The sequence below is a fragment of the Amblyraja radiata genome, chromosome 18, assembly GCF_010909765.2.
Source record: "Amblyraja radiata isolate CabotCenter1 chromosome 18, sAmbRad1.1.pri, whole genome shotgun sequence".
NCBI lineage: Eukaryota > Metazoa > Chordata > Chondrichthyes > Rajiformes > Rajidae > Amblyraja > Amblyraja radiata.
The window spans coordinates 49,662,794-49,675,351 of record NC_045973.1 but is presented as its reverse complement, the minus strand read 5'-3'; positions in this window follow the sequence as shown (position 1 = coordinate 49,675,351).

Sequence of the window (12,558 nt, the reverse complement as noted above, 5' to 3'; positions counted from 1 at the left end):
TAAGAAGGGTCTCACCCATTGCTTCTCTCCAGAGATACTGCCTGCCCTGCTGAGTTACTCCAGCATTTTGTGCCCACCAAGGATCTGTAGATGCTTGTTTACAACAAAGCTGTTAAAGCACAAAAAGCTGGAGTAACGCAGCGGGTCAGGGAGCATTTCTGGAGAAAATGGTCTCGACCCAAAACGTCACCTATTCCTTTATCCAGAGATGCTGTCTGACTCACAGAGTTACTCCAACTTTTTATGTCTATAAGTTGCCTAGCAGTCTCCCTTTCCGGTTGTACCATTCAAGAAGAAAAGATAATCCAGAACGTAACTTGCTAACAAAGATGCCAGCAATGGAAATAAAACAGGAATATAATTTGTGGTTAGTACCTTGCATGGAAACATAGAAAATAGGTGCTCCATTCAGCCCTTCGAGCCAGCACCACCATTCAATATGATCATGGTTGATCATCCAAAATCTGTACCCCGTTCTGGCTGTTTCCCCATATTCCTTGATTCCCTTACCCCCAAGAGTTAAATCTAACTCTCTTGAAATTGTCAATTGGCCTCCACTGCTTTCTGTGGCAGAGAATTCCACAGATTCGCAACTCTCTGGGTGAAGAAGTGTTTCCTTGTCTCAGTCCTAAATGGCCTCCCGCTTATTCTTAGGTGGACAAAAATGCTGGAGAAACTTAGCGGGTGAGGCAGCATCTATAGAGCGAAGGAATAGGTGTCGTTTCGGGTGGAGACCCTTCTTCAGACTGATGAGGGGGTGGGGGAGGTGGGCGGGAAGAAGAAAGGAAGAGACGGAGACAGTAGGAAGTGGGAGGGCTGGGAAGGGGAGGGGAGGGAGGAAGAAAGCAAGGACTACCTGAAATTGGAGAATTCAATGTTCATACTGCTGGGGTATAAACTACCCAAATGAAATATGAGGTGATGCTCCTCCAATTTGCGGTGGGACTCACTCTGGCCATGGAGGAGGCCCAGGACAGAAAGGTCAGATTCGGAAAGGGAGGGGGAGTTGAAGTGCTGAGCCACCGGGAGATCAGGTTGGTTAATGCGAACTGAACAGAGGTGTTGGGCGAAGCGATCGCCAAACCTGCACTCGGTCTCACCGATGTAGAGCAGTTGACACCTGGAGCAGTGGATTCAATAGGTGAGGTTGGAGGAGATGCAGATGAACCTCTGCCTCACCTGGAAAGACTGCTTGCATCCTTGGATGGAGTCGAGGGGGGAGGTAGAGCGACAAGTGTAGCATTTCCTGCGGTTGCAAGGGAAAGTACCACGGGAGGAGGCGGTTTGCGTGAGAAGGGACGAATTGACCAGGGTGTTACGGAGGGAGCGGTCTCTGCGGAAAGCCGAAAGGGGAGGAGATGGGAAGATGTGGCAAGTGGTGGGATCCCGTTGGAGGTGGCAAAAATGTCGGAGGATTATCTGTTGTATGTGACGTCTGGTAGGGTGGAAGGTGAGGACAAGGGGGACTCTGTCCTTGTTAAGTGTGGAGGAATGGGGAGTGAGAGAGGAGCTACGGGATATAGAGGAGACCCTGGTGAGAGCCTCATCTCTAGTCGAAGAGGGGAACCCCCATTCCATAAAGAATGAGAACATCTCCGATGCCCTGGTTTGGAACACCTCATCCTGGGTGCAGTTGCGGCATAGACGGAGGAATTGGGAGAAGGCGATCGAGTACTTACAGGAAGCAGGGTGGGAAGTAGTGCAGTCCAGAGAGCCATGGGAGTCAGTGGGTTTGTAGTAGATGTCGGTCAGTACTCTGTTACCTGCGATGGAGATAGTGAGGTCTAGAAACGGTAGGGAGATGTCGGAAATGGTCCAGGTGAATTTTGAGTGCCGGATGGAAGTTAGTGGTGAAATGGATGAAGTCACTGAGTTTTTCATGGGTGCAGGAGGTAGCACCAATGCACTCGTCAATGTAGCGGAGGTAGAGTTCGGGGATAGGGCCACGGTACGCCTTGAACAAGGATTGTTCGACGTACCCAACAAAGAGGCAGGCATAGCTTGGGCCCATGTACGTGCCCATAGCTATGCCTTAGATTTGAAGGAATTGGGAGGAGTCAAATGAAAAGTTGTTGAGGGCTAGGACCAGCTTTGCTAGGCGGAGGAGAGGATTAGTAGACGGGGATTGGTTGGTTCAGCGGTCGAGGAAGAACCGGAGGGTTTTGAGATCCTCCTGGAGGGGGAGGTGTAGAGTGACTGGACGTCCATGGTGAAGACGAGCGAGTGGGGGCCTGGAAAACGGGTCATGGAGGAGATGAAGAGCGTGTGAGGTGTCTTGGACATAGGTAGGGAGGGATTTGACCATGGGGGATAGGATGGAGTCGAGGTATGTGGAAATAAGTTTGGTGGGACAAGAACAATGGGTCTGCCAGGACAGTCAGGATTGTGGATTTTGGGGAAAAGGTAATATTGAGCCGTGCGGGGCTGGGGAACGATGAGGTTGGCGGCTTGGGAGGGAATGGAGCTGGAAGTGATGAAGCCAGTGATGGTGATTGAGATTAGGATAGGAGCCGCCAGGCCTCAGACCGGTATAGATCAGCACATCAGACTACCACGGCACCTCCCTTGTCGGCAGGTTTGATCACCTAGTCGGGGTTGGTGCAGAGTGAGTGGAGGGCTGTACGTTCAGGGGGGGAGAGGTGAGAGTGAGAAAGGGGAATGGAATAGTTGAGGCAGTTGATGTCCCGCTGGCAGTTTAAAATATAAAGGTCTAAAGCAGGTAGATGGCCATGAGGGGGAGTCCAAGAGGAAGGGGTCCGTTGGAGACGGGAGAAGGGGTCCTCACTAGGGGGTGAGGACTCCTTCCCATGGAAAAACACTTGGATGTGGAGGCGACGGAAGAAGAGCTCCACATCGTGGCGGGCACGGAACTCATTGAGGTGGAGATGGAGGGGAACAAAGATGAGGCATCTGCTGAGGACAGACAGTTCGGTATTCCCCTTATTCTTAAACTGTGACCCCTGGTTCTGGATTCCCCCAATATTGGGAGCATTTTCCTACATCTACCCTGTCCAATCCCGGAGGTTCCCGGAGGTTTTTGTCAGTCTCCCTACCTGCTTCCACTACCTGCAACCTCCGGCAACCACCTGCAACCTCCGGGAACCGCACGGAAACCTTGGGTGGGACACAAAGTCTCCAGAGGTTTCCGTTCAGGTTCCCTAAGTGGGACAGGGGCATAATATTCCCTCTCATTATTTTAAATTCCAGCAAATACAATCCCCGTCGATCCATTCTTTCATCATATGTCAGTCCCGCCACTGCCAACTCACCCAACATAGAAACATAGAAAATAGGTGCAGGAGTGGGCCATTCGGCCCTTCGAGCCTGCACCGCCATTCAATATGATCATGGCTGATCATCCAACTCAGTATCCTGTACCTGCTTTCTCTCCATACCCCTGATCCCTTTAGCCACAAGGGCCACATCTAACTCCCTGTTCAATATAGCCAATTAACTGGCCTCAACTACATTCTGTGGTAGAGAATTCCAGAGATTCACCACTGTGTAAAAAATGTTTTTCTCATTTCAGTCCTAAAAGATTTCCCCTTTATCCTTAAACTGTGACCCCTTGTTCTGGACTTCCCCAACATCGGGAACAATCTTCCTGCATCTAGTCTGTCCAACCCCTTAAGAATTTTGTAAGTTTCTATAAGTTCCCCCCTCAATCTTCTAAATTCTAGCGAGCACAAGCCGAGTCTATCCAGTCTTTCTTTATATGAAAGTCCTGACATCCCAGGAATCAGTCTGATGAACCTTCTCTGTACTCCCGCTATGGCAAGAATGTCCTTCCTCAGATTAGGAGACCAAAACTGTACGCAATACTCCAGGTGTCATCTCACTAAGACGCTGTACAACTGCAGTAGAACCTCGCTGCTCCTAAACTCAAATCCTTTTGCTATGAATGCTAACATACCATTCGCTTTCTTCACCGCCTGCTGAACCTGCATGCCTACTTTCAATGACTGGTGTACCATGACACCCAGGTCTCGTTGCATCTCCCCTTTTCCTAATCGGCCACCATTCAGGTATTAGTCTACTTTCGTGTTTTTCCCACCAAAGTGGATAACCTCCCACTTATCCACATTATACTGCATCTGCCATGCATTTGCCCACTCACCCAGCCTATCCAAGTCATCTTGCAGCCTCCTAACATTCTCCCCCCAGCTTCGTGTCATCCGCAAACTTGGAGATGTTGCATTCAATTCCCTCGTCCAAATCATTAATATATATTGTAAATAGCTGGGGTCCCAGCGCTGAGCCTTGCGGTACCCCACTAGTCACTGCCTGCCATTCTGAAAAGAAACCGTTAACTCCTACTCTTTGCTTCCTGTCTGCCAGCCAGTTCTCTATCCACATCAATACTGAACGCCCAATACCGTGTGCTTTAAGTTTGTATACTAATCTCTTATGTGGGACCTTGTCGAAAGCCTTCTGAAAGTTCAGAAATAACACATCCACTGGTTCTCCCTTATCCACTCTATTAGTTACATCCTCGAAAAATTCTATAAGATTCGTCAGACATGATTTACCTTTCATAAATCCATGCTGACTTTGTCCAATGATTTCACCACTTTCCAAATGTGCTGCTATCCCATCTTTAATAACTGACTCTAACAGTTTCCCCACTACCGATGTTAGACTAACTGGTCTGTAATTCCTAGTTTTCTCTCTCCCTCCCTTTTTAAAAAGTGGGGTTACATTAGCTACCCTCCAATCCTCAGGAACTACTCCAGAATCTAAAGAGTTTTGAAAAATTATCACTAATGTGCATCCACTATTTCTGGGGCTACTTCCTTAAGTACTCTAGGATGCAGCCTATCTGGCCCTGGGGATTTATCGGCCTTTAATCCATTCAAATTACCTAACACCACTTCCCGGCTAACCTGGATTTCACTCAGTTCCTCCATCTCATTTGACCCCCGGTCCCCAGATATTTCCGGCAGATTAATTAAGTCTTCCTTAGTGAAGACAGAACCAAAGTAGTTATTCAATTGGTCTGCCATGTCCTTGTTCCCCATGATCAATTCACCTGTTTCTGAATGCAAGGGACCTACATTTGTTTTAACTAATCTTTTTCTCTTCACATATCTATAAAAACTTTTGCAGTCAGTTTTTATGTACCCTGCCAGTTTTCTTTCATAATTTATTTTCCCTTTTCTAATTAAGCCCTTTGTCCTTCTCTGCAGGACTGAATTTCTCCCAGTCCTCTGGTAGGCTGCTTTTTCTGGCTAATTTGTATGCTTCATCTTTTGTTTTGATACTATCCCTGATTTCCCTTGTTATCCACGGATGCACTACCTTATAATAACCATATAACTATATAACAATTACAGCACGGAAACAGGCCATCTCGACCCTTCTAGTCCGTGCCGAACACATAATCTCCCCTAGTCCGATATACCTGCGCTCAGACCATAACCCTCCATTCCTTTCCCATCCATATAACTATCCAATTTATTTTTGAATGATAAAAATGAACCTGCCTCCACCACCTTCACTGGAAGCTCATTCCACACAGCTACCACTCTCTGATCACTCCCTGATGTATTCTTTTGCCAAACTGGGATGAACAATTGTGTAGTTCATCCATGCAGCCTTTAAATGCCTTCCATTGCATATCCACCATCAACCCTTTAAGAATCAATTGCCAGTCTATCTTCCAACCTACCTGCAGCCTCATAGCATCCTAGCATAGCACCCCACTCGTAACTGCCTGCCATTCTGAAAAGGACCCGTTAATTCCTACACTTTGCTTCCTGTCTGCCAACCAATTCTCTATCCATGTCAATACCCTACCCTCAATAACATCTGCTTTAATTTTGCACACTAATCTCTTGTGTGGGACCTTGTCAAATGCTTTTTGACAGTCAAGATACACCACATCCACTGGCTCTCCATTATCCGTTCTACTTGTTACATCCTCAAAAAATTCCAAAAGATTAGTCAAGCATGATTTCACCTTCATAAATCCATGCTGACCGATTGTTCCCATCACTGCTTTCCAAATGTGCTGCTGTGAACTAAGTTTCAAGCACAGGGCAGGCCAAGCCGAACAGCTCATTGCATTTTCATTTCACTTCAATTGCCATTGTAGTTTCAAGCACAGGGCAGGCTAAGCCAAACAGCTCATTGCATTTTCATTTCACTTCCATTGTCATTGCAGTTTCAAGCACAGGGCAGGCCAAGCCGAACAGCGCATTGCATTTTCATTTCACTTCCATTGCCAATGCAGTTTCAAGCACAGGGCAGGAAAACAGCTCATTGCATTTTCATTTCACTTCAATTACCATTGCAGTTTCAAGCACAGGGCAGGCCAAGCCAAACAGCTCATTGCATTTTCATTTCACTTCAATTGCCATTGCAGTTTCAAGCACAGGGCAGGCCAAGCCGAACAGCTCATTGCATTTTCATTTCATTTCCATTGCCAATGCAGTTTCAAGCACAGGGCAGGCCAAACAGCTCATTGCATATTCATTTCACTTCCATTGCCATTGCAGTTTCAAGCACAGGGCAGGCCAAGCCAAACAGCTCATTGCATTCTCATCATCTGTGAATTTGGTTGATTATTTCCCGACTTTTTTTAAATAAAATTGTTCACCAATCTGAATTTTTTTTTCAAATCTAACCGCTGGCCAGCTGATGACGTCACAATGCCTTTGCCCGTGGCCCACTTGTATCGCGGCCCAGCCCACACCTCTGGATTAAAGCAGCTGCTGGCAACGCGCAGGCGCACTATTTTGCATGAGTTACATCACCACCCTCCTCCCTCCCCCTTCTTCAAAAGGCGCAGAAAGAACGAGCAAGTTCTGCCGATCCCGAGGTCACTCACTCGCCCAGCTCCCCTCCACCTCTCACCCCACCCTCCTCTCTCCCTCCCTCCTCTCTCCCCATCTCCTCTCTCCCCACTCCTCTCTCCTGACATCCTCTCTTCCCATCTCCTCTCTCCCCACTCCTCTCTCCGTTCTATTCTCCCTCCCCCTCTACCTCCCCCAACCTCCCCTCTCTCCCCCTCCTCTCTCTCCCCACCACCTCTCTCCCTACTCCTCTCTTCCCTCTATTCTCTCTACCCCCCCCCACCCCCTCTCTCCCTATCCTCTCTCACCCTCCTCTCTCTCCCCGCCTCCCCTTCTCTGTCCTCTCCTCCCTCTCCCCCTCCTCGCTCTCCTCCTCCTTTCTCTCCACCTTCCCTCTCTACCTATCTCTCTCTCCACCTCCCCCTCTCCCCTCCCACCTCTCAACTCCCGCTCTCCCCTTTCCCCTCCCCCTCTCCTCTCCCCCCGCCTTTCCATCCCACCCCCTCCCTTTCCCCCACTTCCCCCTCTCCCGACTCCCCACTCACTTCCCCCTTCACCCTTCTCTCCCCCCTCCACTCTCTCCCTCTCCCCCACCATCTCTATGTCCCTCTCTGTGTCCCTCTCTATGTCCTGCTCTGTCCCTCTCCATCCCTGTGTCCCTCTCTGTGCCTCCGTCTCCCTCTCTGTGCCTCTGTGTCGCTCTCCATGTCCCTCTCTGTACCTCTGTGTCCCTCTCTGTGTCCCCCTGTGTGCCTCTGTGTGTTCCTCTGTGTGTCCCCCTCTGTGTCCGCCTCTGTGTCCCCCTCTGTGTCCCCCTCTGTGTCCCCCGTGTGCTTCATTGTGTTCCTCTGTGTGTCCCTCTCTGTGTCCCCCTGTGTGCTTCTGTGTCCCTCTCCGTGCCCCTCTCTGTGCTTCTCGTGTGAACAAGGGGGTGTGAACAAGTTAGGGCTTTATTCTTTGGAGCGCAGAAAGTTAAGGGGGGACTTGATAGAGGTCTTTAAAATGATGAGAGGGATAGACAGAGTTGACGTGGATAAGCTTTTCCCACTGAGAGTAGGGAAGATTCAAACAAGGGGACATGACTTGAGAATTAAGGGACAGAAGTTTAGGGGTAACATGAGGGGGAACTTCTTTACTCAGAGAGTGGTGGCTGTGTGGAATGAGCTTCCAGTGAAGGTGGTGGAGGCAGGTTCGTTTTTATAATTTAAAAATAAATTGGATAGTTATATGGACGGGAAAGGAATGGAGGGTTATGGTCTGAGTGCAGGTATATGGGACTGGGAAGAAAACGTGTTCGGCACGGACTAGAAAGGTCGAGATGGCCTGTTTCCGTGCTGTAATTGTTATATGGTTATATGGTTATATGGTTCTGTGCCCCTTTCTGTGCTTCTGTGTCCCTTTCTGTGCTTCTGTGTCCCTCTCTATGCCTCTGTGTCCCTCTCTCTCTATGCCCCTCCCTCTCTAGCCACTTCCACGAGTTGGGGGCTATGTGTGAGTGGATAGGGCTGGGGATAGGGTAAAAAGAGTGAATTAATAATATTAATATAATATCAAGGGGTGGTTTGTGTGTGTGTGGGGGGGTGGTTAGTGTGTGTGTGTGTGTGACGTCACAGGCCTCCGCCGCCCCTCTCCCCTCCCCACACCTCACAACCGCGGGTTGAGGGGACAGGACCCCACGGGCCCCCCTTGGTCTGGTGGCTTCTAAAAGTTCAGGCCATATGAAAACCAGCTTGTATTTCCAGAGTGAAAGAGCACCTGGATTTATTCTGGACATGTATACAGAGCAGTACATAACTATCATCCTTGATCCTTAATATACTGTTTCATATGAACACATGTGGAAAGACCACAGGCCAGAACCCTGGAATATACTGTGTAAAGAACATAATGTCCAGAGGGTAGAACTGCAGGACATCCCTTTTAGACAAAGAAAAATATGGTAATATATACCTACATAATCAGCACAATATTGAACTCACAAAGCTTTTATCCACTTGCCTTGCGCAGTGACTAGTGATGTTCCGCAATGCTCGGTGCTGGGACCGCAGCTATTTACAATATACGTTAATGATTTAGATGCAGGGATCAAAGGTAACATTAGCAAATTTTCAGATGACACAAAGCTGGGTGGCAATGTGAACTGTGAGGAGGATGTGATGTGGATGCAGAGTGACTTGAGCAGGTTGGGTGAGTGGGCAGATGCATGGCAGATGCAGTTTAATGTAGATAAATGTGAGGTTATCCACTTTGCTGGCGAGAACAGGAAGGCAGATTATTATCTGAATGATGTCAAGTTAAGAAAAGGGGAAGTACGAGGAGTTCAGCGTGTCCTTGTTCATCAGTCACTGAAAGTAAGCATGCAGATACAGCAGGCAGTGAAGAAAGCTAATGCCATGTTGGTCTTCATAACAAGAGTTGAGTATAGGGGCAAAGAGGTGCTTCTGCATATTGTCCATAGTGAGGCCACACCTGGAGTATTGTGTGCAGTTTTCGTCTCCAAATCTGAGGAAGAACATTCTTGCTGTTGAGTGAGTGCAGCGTAGGCTCACGAGATTAATTCCCTGGATGGCGGGACTGTCATATGTTAAAAGAATTGAGCGACTGGGCTTGCATACACTGGAATTTAGAAGGATGAGAGAGGATCTTATTGAAACATATAAGATTATTAAGGAATTGGACATTGCTGGAGGCAGGAAACATGTTTCCGATGTTGGGGGAGTCCAGAACCAGGGGCCGCAGTTTAAGTATAAGGGCTTGGCCATTTAAAAATAAATCTGTAGAGCATTGTTTCATGTTGATGTATGTCACAATTTCTCAGACTCCAGGAATGTTAAAGGTGCTTCAAACATTGAATAAAGAGGAAGCAATCCTTGTTCTCAGGTGAGGAATTGAATTAAATTCAGGTTGCAAATGCGTGACTTATGAAGCAGTTCAGCACACACACAAGCGGCCATAATATTTTAAATGATAAAATTCAGACATCAGACGTGTGTGCACAAGTTTGTTGCTATGGAAGGCACTACTTGTATGCACTTTCTCCCCACTTTTAATACTTGTTCTCTCTCGTAAGTCTTGTGTGTTTTTGATTCCATTCATTCCAATGCTGTGGAGACATGAATAACAGTGGGAGTGATTTATGTTTCGTTATGGATTTAATCGACTTAAGGATATCTATAAAAACGGAAGATAGATACATAAAGATGGAGCAGGTCAAACAGCAACTCTGGAGAAAAGGAACGGGTGACGTTTTGGGTCGAGACCCTTCTGACCCGCTGAGTTACTCCAGCTTTTCATGTATATCTTCGGTTTAAACCAGTGTCTGCAGTTCCTTCTTACACAATATAAAAACAGAACTTGTTTGTTATCCATGGATAGCTTGCAGATAGAACATACTGAGTGTGGGGCCAATCTTTTGTTAAAAATTTACAGAATCAAATCAATCTTCAAAAATACCGAAGAATTAAATCTGTCATTAGAAGAACTGGAAGATAGAATTATTGGATGTATATTGAATTTTCAAAGCAAGAATTAAATCTGTGGATTATGCAGCCCTGGGCAGAGTAGAATCACAGTGTAATGTGTCAGAATAAAACTACCACTGCTCAAGGTGATTATATACATTGAATGAGACACGTAGGTCTGGAGATTCTAGCATGCAGCACAATGTTGCTGCTTGTTCTGCAATAGAACATGTGCAAAAAGTTGAAATGTGCTATTTTGATTGTGTTTGTTCCATGCCCATGATACACAAATGCGTGAGGCACCCAGGATTGTGCAGTAGTAACCAGCGGCATAGAGTGCACTCCTATATCCTACAGAAGACAAACACAAACAGCTGGAGTAACTCAGCGGGTCAGCCAATATCTCTGGAGAAAAGGAATAGATGATGTTTTGGGTCGAGACCCTTCTTCAGACTGAGAGTCAGGGGAAAGGGAAACGTGAAATATAGACGGTGATAGAGAGACATAGAACAAATGAATGAAAGATATGCACAAAAGTAACAATGATGAAGGAAATGATCCACTGTTGGCTGTGGGCTCGGTGAAAACCAGTTATACAGACAACGAAACTCACCAGGACAACAGTGAAAGTGGTACAATGACTAGAGTGGGGGAGGGATGGAGAGAGAGAGGATAATAGTGTTACTTGCAGTTACTTATATCCTACCCTCTTACATTACTACATGTTGACTTTTATCCCTAGTTCCAACCTATATCAGCATGCAACTGACCAGAATTAGCTGAAGGTTTAAGACCTGATCCTGCCCTCGTGCCCTCGCCCACCCCAGCATATCTCCACAGTGATTATTCCTTAACCATTTAACCCCTGGCTCTGGACCTTCCGATCTAACCCTGTGTTGGAAAGCTAAATGGAAAAGACCTTTCTGTTCCATCCAACTTCTCGACCTGAAACGTCGCCTATTCCTTCTCTCCATAGATGCTGCCTCACCCGCTGTTTATCCAGCATTTTTTGTTTACCTTTGATTTTTCTAGCATCTGCAGTTCTTTCTTAAAACAATAGGATATTTCTCAGCTGAAAAAGACCATAAGAAGTAGACGTGAAAGATGGGCCATATAATCACCTCAACATTTCATAATATTTTGCACCTTCCCATTTCATCACAATAATCATTGTTCTTCTGATGCCCAAAGATCACTTGTTCTCAGCCTTGAATTATCCTCAAGAAACAAACACCCACAGGCCTCAGAGGCAGAGAATTACAACTGTTTACAACAAGGAGGATGAGGCTTATGAATGTTCTGCATTAGTAAGCTGTGTATCCTTAAGGGCCTGTCCCACTTAGGAGACCTCCCCAGCAACCTCTGGTGACTTTCTCCGCCACCCATGGCCACTGCAAGGTCACCATGAGGTCACAGGAGGTTTTGGTCACTCTCCCTAATGGTCGAAAGTGGTTTCCACGTGGTCGAGGCTTCATCTAGGTTGCTGCTTTTTTTTCATCATGATTAAAACCGGCTGCGAATAAAATAGGTCGCCGTTTGGTTGAAGAGCAGTGGAGTGGGGTCGCTATTTACTTACAGGCAGTCGATAGCAGCCGTAGGCAATCTCCTTCACTGACCGGCCATTTTGATTGGCTCCTTGGAGTTTCACGACCTAGAAGACCCACTGGTAGATAAAATGCCGCTAACTTTATTATACTTCTCAATGATGCATCAGTAAGCTGTGTATCCTTAGTGTGTAAACACTGGAAAATGGCAGTAAACTCCTGGAGGTTGCCCTGCCCTTGAAGTTAGATAAGCTCAGTATGTTGACATGGGAAAAGAATAGGCATTCTATTTCAGCTAAGCAGAGCTTCTGCATGTGTACATTTCTTAATAGTGTGCTTCTGGGATTCTTACTTGGTGATGGTCTTTGCCATAAATCAAATCATCCCAAACAATAGAAATGGTTAGGAACGGAAATGTAATATCGTAAACCCTTGGTATAACGGGCCGTAGATGGGGAATGGCATCTATTATTGCTGATTGTCCGCTATAACTGAGTAAGCTATTGATGTATAAGTAGTAAAAACAGACGACTGTAGTTGTGATGAAGCCGAATTTTAGTTAAAAATATAAGAAGATATTAAATTGGCTTCTGGGTTAGCTTACAGCTTATATTTAGTCTCAAATTAAGCTTGCCTCAGGTTGCGGTGTGTGAGATAATAAATCCTATAACATTGTCTCCCAAGTGAGGAAGTGACAGAGAAAGAAACAGCTAGTCACATCTGTGAAGTAAGATGCCATAAACCAAATGGCCAATGTTT